The 12,048-nt window shown below is 39.7% G+C and overlaps 1 non-coding gene across 1 annotated transcript; it reads left to right on the top strand.

The window, feature by feature from the left end:
* The first annotated feature begins 7,328 nt into the window (after nucleotides 1–7,328).
* LOC112725372 (small nucleolar RNA R71) lies at nucleotides 7,329–7,432 on the top strand. Its single transcript, XR_003164485.1, has one exon. It is a non-coding gene; the product is annotated as a small nucleolar RNA R71 (small nucleolar RNA).
* Nucleotides 7,433–12,048: the final 4,616 nt, after the last annotated feature.

Raw genomic sequence — 12,048 nt, 5'->3', positions numbered from 1 at the left:
TGAGTCATAGCTCTCAATTCAACTACAAAGATATGAAAACTAGCTCAAAATGAAAAGGTAAAAGTCTCTCTAACTTAAATTCTATCCTATTTATACACTTTCTATATTGAGCTTCTGTTGTGCTTCTTGGGCTTTGAGGCCTCTCCCTGCTTTCCTTTTGTCTTGGGTTTATGATCCATAATCTTGATGAGGCTGTTGATCCAAATTCTGTAACATTCATTGAGCCAACTTAGTGATAATCAAATAATGACACATGACTCAATAAATTGAGATTTCAAACTCATCAATCCTTCAGGCCCAATCCCATAAACCATGATATTCAATTGGGTTTCATACCAGAGTAAGTTTAAGTTAATGTTTGTGCTCAAAGACTAACTTAAACCGCAATATTTTTGGCCCAGAAACCTTTTCCAAGAGTGGCGTTTAAGTTGCAGTTTAAGCTTAAACTGCAGCTTAAACGCCAGACACGTCCAGTGAGGCCTTTTGTAGAAGCACGTTTAAGCTTCAGTTTAAGGTTAAACTGAAGCTTAAACGTGGAAATGGAAGAAGGCAGCCCTGGAGAGTCATGTAGTCGAACACGTTTAAGCTTCAGTTTAAGGTTAAACTGAAGCTTAAACGTGGATATAGGAAGGGCAGCCCTGGAGGTCGAACACGTTTAACCTCCAGTTTAAGGTTAAACTGGAGGTTAAACGTGGAAATGGAAGGAGGCATCCTGGAGGTCGAACACGTTTAACCTCCAGTTTAAGGTTAAACTGGAGGTTAAACGTGGAAGCTTAGAAGGGTAGCCCTGGAGGTGTCGAACACGTTTAAGCTCCAGTTTGAGGTCAAACTGGAGCTTAAACGTGGAAATGGAGAAAGCAACCCTGGAGGAAAGTTCTTGGTCGAACACGTTTAAGCTCCAGTTTGAGGTCAAACTGGAGCTTAAACGTGGAAATGGCTCCCTGGTGCACTTCCCATTTCTGGCGTTTAACCTCCAGTTTAAGGTTAAACTGGAGGTTAAACGTGGAACTCCTTCCTGAGTGGCATTATCATTCTGGCGTTTAACCTCCAGTTTGAGGTCAAACTGGAGGTTAAACGTGGAATGCTTCTTTGGTGAGACTTTTCATTCTGGCGTTTAACCTCCAGTTTAAGGTTAAACTGGAGGTTAAACTTCAATTCCAGCATTTCTTAGCCTTCATGATTCTGGCGTTTAAGCTCCAGTTTAGGCTTAAACTGGAACTTAAACTCCACATGTGATATTCAAGCTTCCTTTATTGATTTTGTTGCTTCCTTGCTTAGCCTCTTCTTCCCTGAAATCATCCAAACAATTGCATCAAAGTCTTGCAAAAATTCATGAGAAATCTTCCATTCATAGCATTCAAGTAATATAACTAAAACTCATGGAATTTGTATCAAAATCATACTGTTTGGATGGTTCATTGCTTTGTTATTCATTTAACCATTCTTGGTTACTTAAAGCTCAAGAAAATGCATAAAACAACTAAAACTAACAGAAAATGCTAGTGAAACTAGCCTAAGATGCCTTGGCATCACAACACCAAACTTAATACTTGCTTGTCCTTAAGCAAGTCCTGAGTTATTTGAGAAGAAAGTATGAAACAGAAAGCAATTACATTGGCTATATTAGCAAGCATTTGAAGTTCATCAGAAGGGTTTTATGCAGAAAGTTGCAGCATCACTTTTTCATACTTATCAGGTAAGATTATCACTTTTTCATTGCATCCATCAAACACTGCTATGGCCTCTTGTTATTCTTATGTCTTTGGCACTTTTCTCTTCTTTGTTTTTCTTTTCTTTTTCTTAGAGCTCCTTTGCTCCTTGTTTGCTTAGTGTCATGTGTTGCACAAGCCTTTGGCATTTTCTTTTTCTTATCAGTGCACTACACATATCCACTTTAGGCATTTTAGTTCACATTTCTTCTTGAGACATTGGTGCCCAGCACCTCTTTGTGTGACTAAATGTTTTGTATTTAGGTTGCTCTTGATAATGGACTTTTGGTTGATAATCCCGGGTTAGTTAACCCAAGTTACCAAGTGTTGAAACACTCCTCAGAACCTATTCATCCAAGCATATCCTTAATACATAAACACCACAGGCATTTGTCTCAGAAGTTCAAACCATTGGTGCCTAGCTTATTTTCTCAATTTTTCTGCTTTTTGGTTGCCTTTTTCAGTGGCTTTTTCTTCTTCTTTTTCTTTCTTTTTCATGGCCAAAGACATTTATTCATCAAGATCCATAGACAGTTTTTAATTTCTACATAAAAAATGATAATTCTTCATTCTATTTCCAGTGATCTGACTAAACAATCAAGCATGCATACCACCACTTAATTCTACTTGATTTGTCACTAATTGAGCCAAGTTACTTTTGTTCAAACTTTTCTTTTATTTTTGGAAACAGAACAAGCATGGCAAGCATTTGTTTAAGAAGGTGGAGTTATATCCAAACATCTAGGTATTCACTTTATTCAAAGCAATAAACAGACACACATACTAGAGACTTCACATTAAAACTTAAATGACTCATAATGAAAGAAAGCTCATAAAGACAATTCACCAATTATCATTTGATTATTAAGGAACGAGACCACCTCTTATTTATTGCTTGGTTCTTCTTAATTCTTAGGATCCTGCTTCTTCTTGCTTCCTGCCTCTTTTTGACCACTTGTGCTTCCTTCGTCTTTTCTCATGAGCTTTTTCCAGAATCCAGCTTTTTTCATTGTTTCTTCCACTCCTTTTTCAAGGATCATTGCCTTGTTTATTTCTCCTTCTTTCCTTCCTTTGAAATACTCATCAAAAGCTGGGAATGCTGGGTCCATCTTGTGTAGATGTTCCCCTATGTAGTTAAGCTTGATTTGCGAACTGATGTTGTAATCAGCTTGGACTGAGTATCTTGCATTCTGTAAAGTGGTGGCTTCCTTGATTGCCAAGACATTGGCATCTTGGTGTTGGCATATGTGGCTGAAGGATTCCTGTAAGTGTAAATTATGTTCCCTTTGCAGATCTAAGAATCTTGATTCAAAGTTCCTTTGCATATCCATCATTTTTAGGTGAAAGTCCTCTTGTCTCTCCTGAGACCTCATGTATTGTTGAGACATTCCTTCCATGATTTCCTGCATTCTGCTCATATCCATGGGGTCTCTAGGAGTTCGTTGTCTTCTTTCTGGAATTGCTTGCTCTTCTTGCTCTTCTTCTCTATCTTCTCCTTCCTGTCCTTCTTGTTCAGCTTCTTGCTCTTCTTCCGCTTGTTGCCCTTCCTCATTTCTTCTTTTTGTATGTCTTGGAGGAGTTGGGCCAAGAGTCATTCTGTACGCAGTTATGGCCATTCCAGGATATAGCCAATTAGGTCTTTCATCTTCAAGTGGTACTTGGGCATCGATGCATAGTCTAATGATAGTACTAGGGAAGTGGAGCCAGGATTCAGGGTCACTTTTCTCACTAAACTCTTGTATCTGTTCAGCAATGAGTTTATGAACTTTGATCTCCCCTCCCACCATAATGCAATGTAGCAAGATGGCTCTTTTAGGGACTATTTCTGAAGAGTTTGCAGTGGGTAGGATGGATCTCCTAACTATTGCATACCACCCTTTAGCTTCAGGTGTTAGGTCTCCCCTTCTCAAGACTCTTGGAGCCCCTCTTGTTTTTCTCACCCATTCAGCTCTGATGGCACAAAGGTCTTCAGCAATAGTTGCATAGTCAGGTTCTCCTATCATCCTTTCTTCATAACTTGCTTGGCTGAAATGTATGTTTTTCAGGCCAAGGGTTTTCATGATTGCTTTGGGACTGAAGTCAACTTCCACCCCTCTCACATAGCTTTTGTATGTGGGTTTCTTGGTTGGATCCTCCCTTACTGCATTTGCATAAAACTCTTTCACCAGGTTGATGTTGATTTTAGTGATTGGCTTAGTCAGGAGCTCCCACTTCCTCTTTTTGATCTTTTCCCAAACACCTGGGAACTCATCCTTTTCAAGGTCAAAGGGAACCTCAGCTAGTACCGTTTTAGGTCTCATCCATTCGGCTTGAATCTCATGGAAAACTGATCTGTATCTCCATGCATCGAATTCCCTGTTTTCCTCCATTGGCTGCTTGTCTTTTCTTCTTTTGTGGCTAGATGAAGCTGCCATTGGTTCTTTAGTTTTGGTAAGTGACAAGCTAAAGTTAATAAGGTGAAGCAAGAAGTGTTGTTGGAAGTGTGGGGAGGTTGTTTTCGGCAAGAGATAGTTTATGCTATGATGAAGGAAATGTGCATGAAGGAGATTTGGTGGTGTTGAACTCGTTCCCCAAGTGGTTCTTTATAGTGCCCATAAGTGAAAAATGGACGGCTAGGGTGGTTTGTGAAGGGTGGCTTGATGGTAAATATATGAATTAGGGAGAAGGACAAATTGCTTTTCATTTTCTTGGAAGTATTCTGGGTGCATTAGGTTGTACATGTAGCAATCTTTTCTTGCAGAACTTCCTTTTCCCATGTGTTAGCTTCAAAGACTTGTGAACTTTCTTTTTGACCAAGCACCGTGCCTCCCTTTTTCTTTTTCCTCCATTTTTGTCTTTTCTTTTGTACCTGCACAAACAAACAAGTTTGCTATCATTTTTCGGTCCATGTGAATGATGAATAGTACTTGCACATGTAAATCAATGATTGACTTCATGAGCTTATAGCCGTGACTTTTGTATATATGCACACTTATTATTGGACACCAAACTTAGTGTTTGGTAAAGTCTCCTAATGACATGAAATCCATATTGGTTGTCCTTAATGAATGTGCATAATTCTAATAAATCATAGTCACTTTGGCTCTTTGATTCTAAACAAAGTTACTACCCTAAGTAATTGAAACCAAAGTATCAAAACATGCGAATGGTATACTTGTCATGAATTTTGAAATCCAGAGGAACTTCTTGCTTTTCATAAACTGTGTTAAAAAGGAACACCAAACTTAATGTTTGGTCGTGCACCTTGAATGAAAGATGGACTCCAATTTGAGTAAGATTTGGGAGTGCCTTCAGGCACACCAAACTTAGAGACCAATTGTAATTTACATGCAAAGTTTAGTGCACTTTATCAATAGTTGTCCTGAGGATTCAAGTTCATGCATAAGAAACCATGCTTTATTAGATGTAAAGCAAAGCACTAAAGATTAAGGATACTAAAAACATGGGTTGCCTCCCATGAAGCGCTTCTTTAACGTCACTAGCTTGACGGTTGTCCCTTGTTAGGGTGGATTGTAGTGCTTGACGTCTTCTCCTCTCACTATGCAAACGTCCCCACTTGATTCCTTCATGACCTCTAAATGCTCCATAGAAAGAACTTTCCTGATTGTGAACACTTGAGGGCGCTGGGAAGGAATTGTTTTGAGGCCAGGTGGGATTGGCAGATAATGACTTGATATCACTTTATCTCCCCGGGAGAAACCTTCAGTGGGAATTTTCTTGTTTCTCCACCCTCTTGGCAATTTCTTTACAATTCTTCCCTTTCTCTTGAAGCTTTCTTCATTGACCCTTATGCTAGGAGGATCCTTCTGATCTGTTTCCATTGATTCTTGTGGCTTTAACTCTTGCAACTCTTGTTTGCCTTCCAAGGACTGTTTTAGAGTTTCAGCTGCTGGATTACTTTCCTCCAAACACAGCTGGCTACTATCATCCTTAGGCTTTTCAGGTTCTGGTTCAGGCTCAGATGCAGGTTTGAAAACTTTGAAAATGAGCTGTTCATCATGTATTCTCAGAATTAGCTCTCCTTGTTCTACATCTATGAGTGCTCTAGTAGTGGCTAGAAATGGTCTGCCCAGAATGATAGGGTGTAAGTAGCTTTCTTCCATGTCCACAATGACAAAGTCTGTGGGGAAGTAATAATCCCCCACTTTCACCAGCACATTTTCAACTACTCCTTCAGCTCGCTTCTGAGTTTTGTCAGCCAGTTGTATGATTACATCAGTGGATCTCACCTCATTCAGTTGTAGCCTCCTCATAAGAGTTAGAGGCATCACATTTATGCTAGCTCCTAAATCACAGAATCCTCTGTCAATTTTTGTTTCCCCTATGATGCAAGGGATATGAAAACTTCCTGGGTCTGTTTTCTTAGAGACTGTGTCCTTCTTGATGAGAGCACTGCATTCTTTATTCATTATTACAGTTTGTCCTCCCTTCAAAATTCTTTTCTTGCTCAGCAATTCCTTTAAATACTTGATATGTGTTGGCATCTGCTGGAGAGTCTCAAGAAAGGGAATATTGATATGGAGAGAGTTAAATGTCTCTAAAAACCTTGAATAGGTTTTCCCTTTTTCACCTCCTCCTAACCTCTGAGGAAATGGTGCTTTTGGTTGGTATGTTTCCATTGTGCCCTTTTGCAGTTCCTTGGCTTGCTCAGTTTCACTTTCCTGCTTAGCTTCCTCCACACCTTCCTTCAAGATTTCTGGCTCCTGTTTTGAGGGTCTGATTCCTTCTTCTTCTGAGACTTCCTTCAATATGGTGATGGCCTTGCATTCTTCCCATCTCACTCTCTTTTGTTCCCCTTTAGGATTCTTTTCTGTGTCACTAGGGAACACTGCAGTTGATTTGGGGGCCTGTTGAGATAGCTCTCCTACTTGAGACTCCATCCTCTTGAGTTTTTCACCATGGTTCCTTAAGGTAGCTCTCACATCATCCCTGAAGCTTTTCAATTCGGTTATGTCTTGACTCATGGTTGCCATCATTCCTTCTATCCGGTTTAATTGATCTTGAAATTGTTGGTTCGGATTAGGTTGGGTGGGTTGATTATTTTGGCCATGATATGGTGGTTGTGAGTAAGTGTTTTGTGTGGTTTGGTATGATCTTTGGTTGGAATTTTGGTATGTGGAATTGTTATGTTGGTTGTGGTTGTAAGGTTTGTGGTTTTGTGGTTGGGTTTGTTGGTTCCCCCACCCAAAGTTTGGGTGATTTTTCCATCCTGGGTTGTAAGTGTTGGAATGTGGATCATATGATTGCCTTTGTTGGTTTCCCACATAGTTGGCCTCTTCCCAATCACCTCCTTCAATGCTTACTTCCTCTTGATCTTGTGTGTGTATTGCAGCCACTTGCTTTGTTTCTAATTGCCTGGTAAGCTCTGCTAGTTGCTTGGCAAACACCTTGTTTTGGGCTAGAATTGTATCAACCTGGTTCAGCTCCATGACTCCCTTAGTGTTGTGCCTCTCTGATGCATAGTAGTACTCATTCTCAGCCACTGTCTCAATTACTTCAATGGCTTCTTCCACAGTCTTTTTCCTGTTCAATGAACCTCCTGATGAATGGTCTACAGCCTTCCTTGATTCATAAGAGAGTCCATCATAGAAAATATGCAATTGCACCCAATCATGGAACATGTCTGGTGGGCATTTCCTTGTCAAATCCTTGAATCTCTCCCATGCCTCGTAGAGAGTTTCGCCATCTTGTTGTCTAAAAGTTTGAACCTCAGATCGAAGCCTATTGACCTTTTGTGGGGGGTAGAAACTTGCTTTCCACCTCATCCCATGTTGTTAGACTCCCCCTTGGGAATGATTCCAGCCACTTAGCTGCTTTGTCCCTAAGTGAAAATGGGAACAAAAGCAGTTTATAGGCATCTTCCTGGACTCCATTGGACTTCACAGTGTCACAAATTCTCAGGAATTTTGTGAGATGTTGGTTGGGATCTTCATTAGCACTCCCACCAAATGAACAATGATTCTCCACAAGTGATATTAGCTGTGGTTTGAGCTCAAAATTGTTGGCCTGAATGGGTGGTTTCTGAATGCTGCTACCACAATTCCCAGAGGTTGGGTTTATGTATGAACTAAGAACCCTCCTCTCAGGAATGGCATTGTTTCCATCAGCTCTCTCATGGTTGTGAACTTCTCTATCCATGTTGAGATCTAGAGCTTCCTCAAAATTGTCCTCAGATTCTCCTTCAGATTCTTCTTCTCCCAGTACTCTCTTCCCTCTTGCTTCCCTTCTAAGTCTATGAAGGGTCCTCTCTGGTTCGGTATATGGAGGAGTTGATGTCTCTCCTCTCCTACCTGTCATACAAGAACACAGCACAGGCAACAACAAGTGAAATACTCTTGGTTAATGGAAGAGTATGGTTAGATCAATTGAGGAATTAATTCAAACAGTTAGTGAGTCAGTGAGTTAGTTGCTTGAATTTAAAGACATAAAGAAAGAAAGCATGTAATAGAGTGCAGAAATTAAAATTCAACAAGTAACTTGTACTGAATTAATCAAAACAAAAAAAAAATGCTCAATCTAGTTAACTTCTAATTGGAGAATTGTCAATCGAAAACCAATCCCCGGCAACGGCGCCATAAACTTGATGCGCATAAACTAGTTATGCTACGATTTAGGAAATTGCACGATCGGCAAAATTCCTTCCGGCAAGTGCACCGGTTATCGTCAAGTAAAAACTCACAATAGAGTGAGGTCGAATCCCACAAGGATTGGTTGAGTGAGCAATTCGGATTAGAAGTGTGTTCTAGTTGAGCGGAATCAAGATTTAGATGAGAATTGCGGAATGTAAAATTGGCGGGAAAAGTAAATGACAAGAAATTGAAATGGCGGAATCTTAAATTGCATGAATTAAAGAGCAGAAGCTAAATTGCTGAAATTAAAAGGGAATGGGGGTGATTACAAGAATTGAGTTGCAGAATGTAAAGAGAAATTGGAAATCAGAAATGGGGAATTCATTGGGTGTTAGGAGATATTGAGATCTCCGAATCAAAACATGTATATCTCTTCCTCAACCAATGCGTTCATTGAATTTTGCTTGGCAATCTTATATGATTGGATCCCAATCCCTTGGCTCACCAATTCTCTCTAAAAACAAACAAATTCCCAATCCCTTGGTTTAAATGTTCATAAGAAGAGATGATGCTCGATCACTGATTATACCACACAGTTTCATGAATCACAATTTGGTAGGATTACATGTCACAATATCCATCCAAACCCCAATCCAATTCACTGTGAGAAAGCTTCTCTAGCATGAATCCTCCATTCCTTTCCCAAGGTTCCGAAGGATTCCAATTATGGGTAGTTTCTTTCCCAAGACAACTACCCAATGGAATTAGAACGAGAAGCTTTCTAACAAAATTCAAGAGAAAAGATTGAAGAAGAAGATAAACTATTATTGATTCATTGAATTACAATAGAGCTCCCTAACCCAATGAAAGGGGTTTAGTGAGTCATAGCTCTCAATTCAACTACAAAGATATGAAAACTAGCTCAAAATGAAAAGGTAAAAGTCTCTCTAACTTAAATTCTATCCTATTTATACACTTTCTATATTGAGCTTCTGTTGTGCTTCTTGGGCTTTGAGGCCTCTCCCTGCTTTTCTTTTGTCTTGGGTTTATGATCCATAATCTTGATGAGGCTGTTGATCCAAATTCTGTAATATTCATTGAGCCAACTTAGTGATAATCAAATAATGACACATGACTCAATAAATTGAGATTTCAAACTCATCAATCCTTCAGGCCCAATCCCATAAACCATGATATTCAATTGGGTTTCATACCAGAGTAAGTTTAAGTTAATGTTTGTGCTCAAAGACTAACTTAAACCGCAATATTTTTGGCCCAGAAACCTTTTCCAAGAGTGGCGTTTAAGTTGCAGTTTAAGCTTAAACTGCAGCTTAAACGCCAGACACGTCCAGTGAGGCCTTTTGTAGAAGCACGTTTAAGCTTCAGTTTAAGGTTAAACTGAAGCTTAAACGTGGAAATGGAAGAAGGCAGCCCTGGAGAGTCATGTAGTCGAACACGTTTAAGCTTCAGTTTAAGGTTAAACTGAAGCTTAAACGTGGATATAGGAAGGGCAGCCCTGGAGGTCGAACACGTTTAACCTCCAGTTTAAGGTTAAACTGGAGGTTAAACGTGGAAATGGAAGGAGGCATCCTGGAGGTCGAACACGTTTAACCTCCAGTTTAAGGTTAAACTGGAGGTTAAACGTGGAAGCTTAGAAGGGTAGCCCTGGAGGTGTCGAACACGTTTAAGCTCCAGTTTGAGGTCAAACTGGAGCTTAAACGTGGAAATGGAGAAAGCAACCCTGGAGGAAAGTTCTTGGTCGAACACGTTTAAGCTCCAGTTTGAGGTCAAACTGGAGCTTAAACGTGGAAATGGCTCCCTGGTGCACTTCCCATTTCTGGCGTTTAACCTCCAGTTTAAGGTTAAACTGGAGGTTAAACGTGGAACTCCTTCCTGAGTGGCATTATCATTCTGGCGTTTAACCTCCAGTTTGAGGTCAAACTGGAGGTTAAACGTGGAATGCTTCTTTGGTGAGACTTTTCATTCTGGCGTTTAACCTCCAGTTTAAGGTTAAACTGGAGGTTAAACTTCAATTCCAGCATTTCTTAGCCTTCATGATTCTGGCGTTTAAGCTCCAGTTTAGGCTTAAACTGGAACTTAAACTCCACATGTGATATTCAAGCTTCCTTTATTGATTTTGTTGCTTCCTTGCATAGCCTCTTCTTCCCTGAAATCATCCAAACAATTGCATCAAAGTCTTGCAAAAATTCATGAGAAATCTTCCATTCATAGCATTCAAGTAATATAACTAAAACTCATGGAATTTGCATCAAAATCATACTGTTTGGATGGTTCATTGCTTTGTTATTCATTTAACCATTCTTGGTTACTTAAAGCTCAAGAAAATGCATAAAACAACTAAAACTAACAGAAAAATGCTAGTGAAACTAGCCTAAGATGCCTTGGCATCACCTCATCAAGTTCTAAAAGGAGAAAGGGAAAGGAGCCTATTGAAGAAATTCCCTTTGATGATTGGAGGTTCAAGTCAGTATTCCATGAGATACAACTAGAGTGGATGAAACCTAAAGGAATATTGCCAGAGATACCATTCCAACTTCCTGAGGATGAGTGCCAAGCAATCAAAGAGAAGATTGAGAGAAGAAGATGGGAGCTCCTCACCACCCCAATCACAAGGATAAATACAAATCTTGTGAAGGAATTCTATGCCAACACTGTGAGGAAAAACACAAGCATTGACACCTCTTACAAAAGATATTTAAGAGGTGTAGAAGTTGATTTCAGTCCAAAGGCTATCATGAAGGTTCTTGGCCTTAGAACAGCACCTTTTGAAGAGGCTAGTTATCATGAAAAAGTAAGTGGCGACCCTGATTGTGAGCAGATTGTCAATGATATTTGTGTCATTGGGGTTGACTAGGTGAGGGATTCCAATGGAATGCTGATGCGCATAAACTTGTTATGCTACGATTTAGGAAATTGCACGATCGGCAAAATTCCTTCCGACAAGTGCACCGGTTATCGTCAAGTAAAAACTCACAATAGAGTGAAGTCGAATCCCACAAGGATTGGTTGAGTGAGCAATTCGGATTAGAAATGTGTTCTAGTTGAGCGGAATCAAGATTTAGATGAGAATTGCGGAATGTAAAATTGGCGGGAAGAGTAAATGACAAGAAATTGAAATGGCGGAATCTTAAATTGCATGAATTAAAGAGCAGAAGCTAAATTGCTGAAATTAAAAGGGAATGGGGGTGATTGCAAGAATTGAGTTGCAGAATGTAAAGAGAAATTGGAAATCAAAAATGGGGAATTCATTGGGTGTTAGGAGATATTGAGATCTCCGAATCAAAACATGTATATCTCTTCCTCAACCAATGCGTTCATTGAATTTTGCTTGGCAATCTTATATGATTGGATCCCAATCCCTTGGCTCACCAATTCTCTCTAAAAACAAACAAATTCCCAATCCCTTGGTTTAAATGTTCATAAGAAGAGATGATGCTCGATCACTGATTATACCACACAGTTTCATGAACCACAATTTGGTAGGATTACATGTCACAATATCCATCCAAACCCTAATCCAATTCACTGTGAGAAAGCTTCTCTAGCATGAATCCTCCATTCCTTTCCCAAGGTTCCGAAGGATTCCAATTATGGGTAGTTTCTTTCCCAAGACAACTACTCAATGGAATTAGAACGAGAAGCCTTCTAACAAAATTCAAGAGAAAAGGTTGAAGAAGAAGATAAACTATTATTGATTCATTGAATTACAATAGAGCTCCCTAACCCAATGAAAGGGGTTTAGTGAGTCA

The sequence above is a fragment of the Arachis hypogaea genome, chromosome 11 (genome assembly GCF_003086295.3).
Source record: "Arachis hypogaea cultivar Tifrunner chromosome 11, arahy.Tifrunner.gnm2.J5K5, whole genome shotgun sequence".
Lineage (NCBI taxonomy): Eukaryota > Viridiplantae > Streptophyta > Magnoliopsida > Fabales > Fabaceae > Arachis > Arachis hypogaea.
This window is presented reverse-complemented; position numbering and strand designations above follow the sequence as displayed.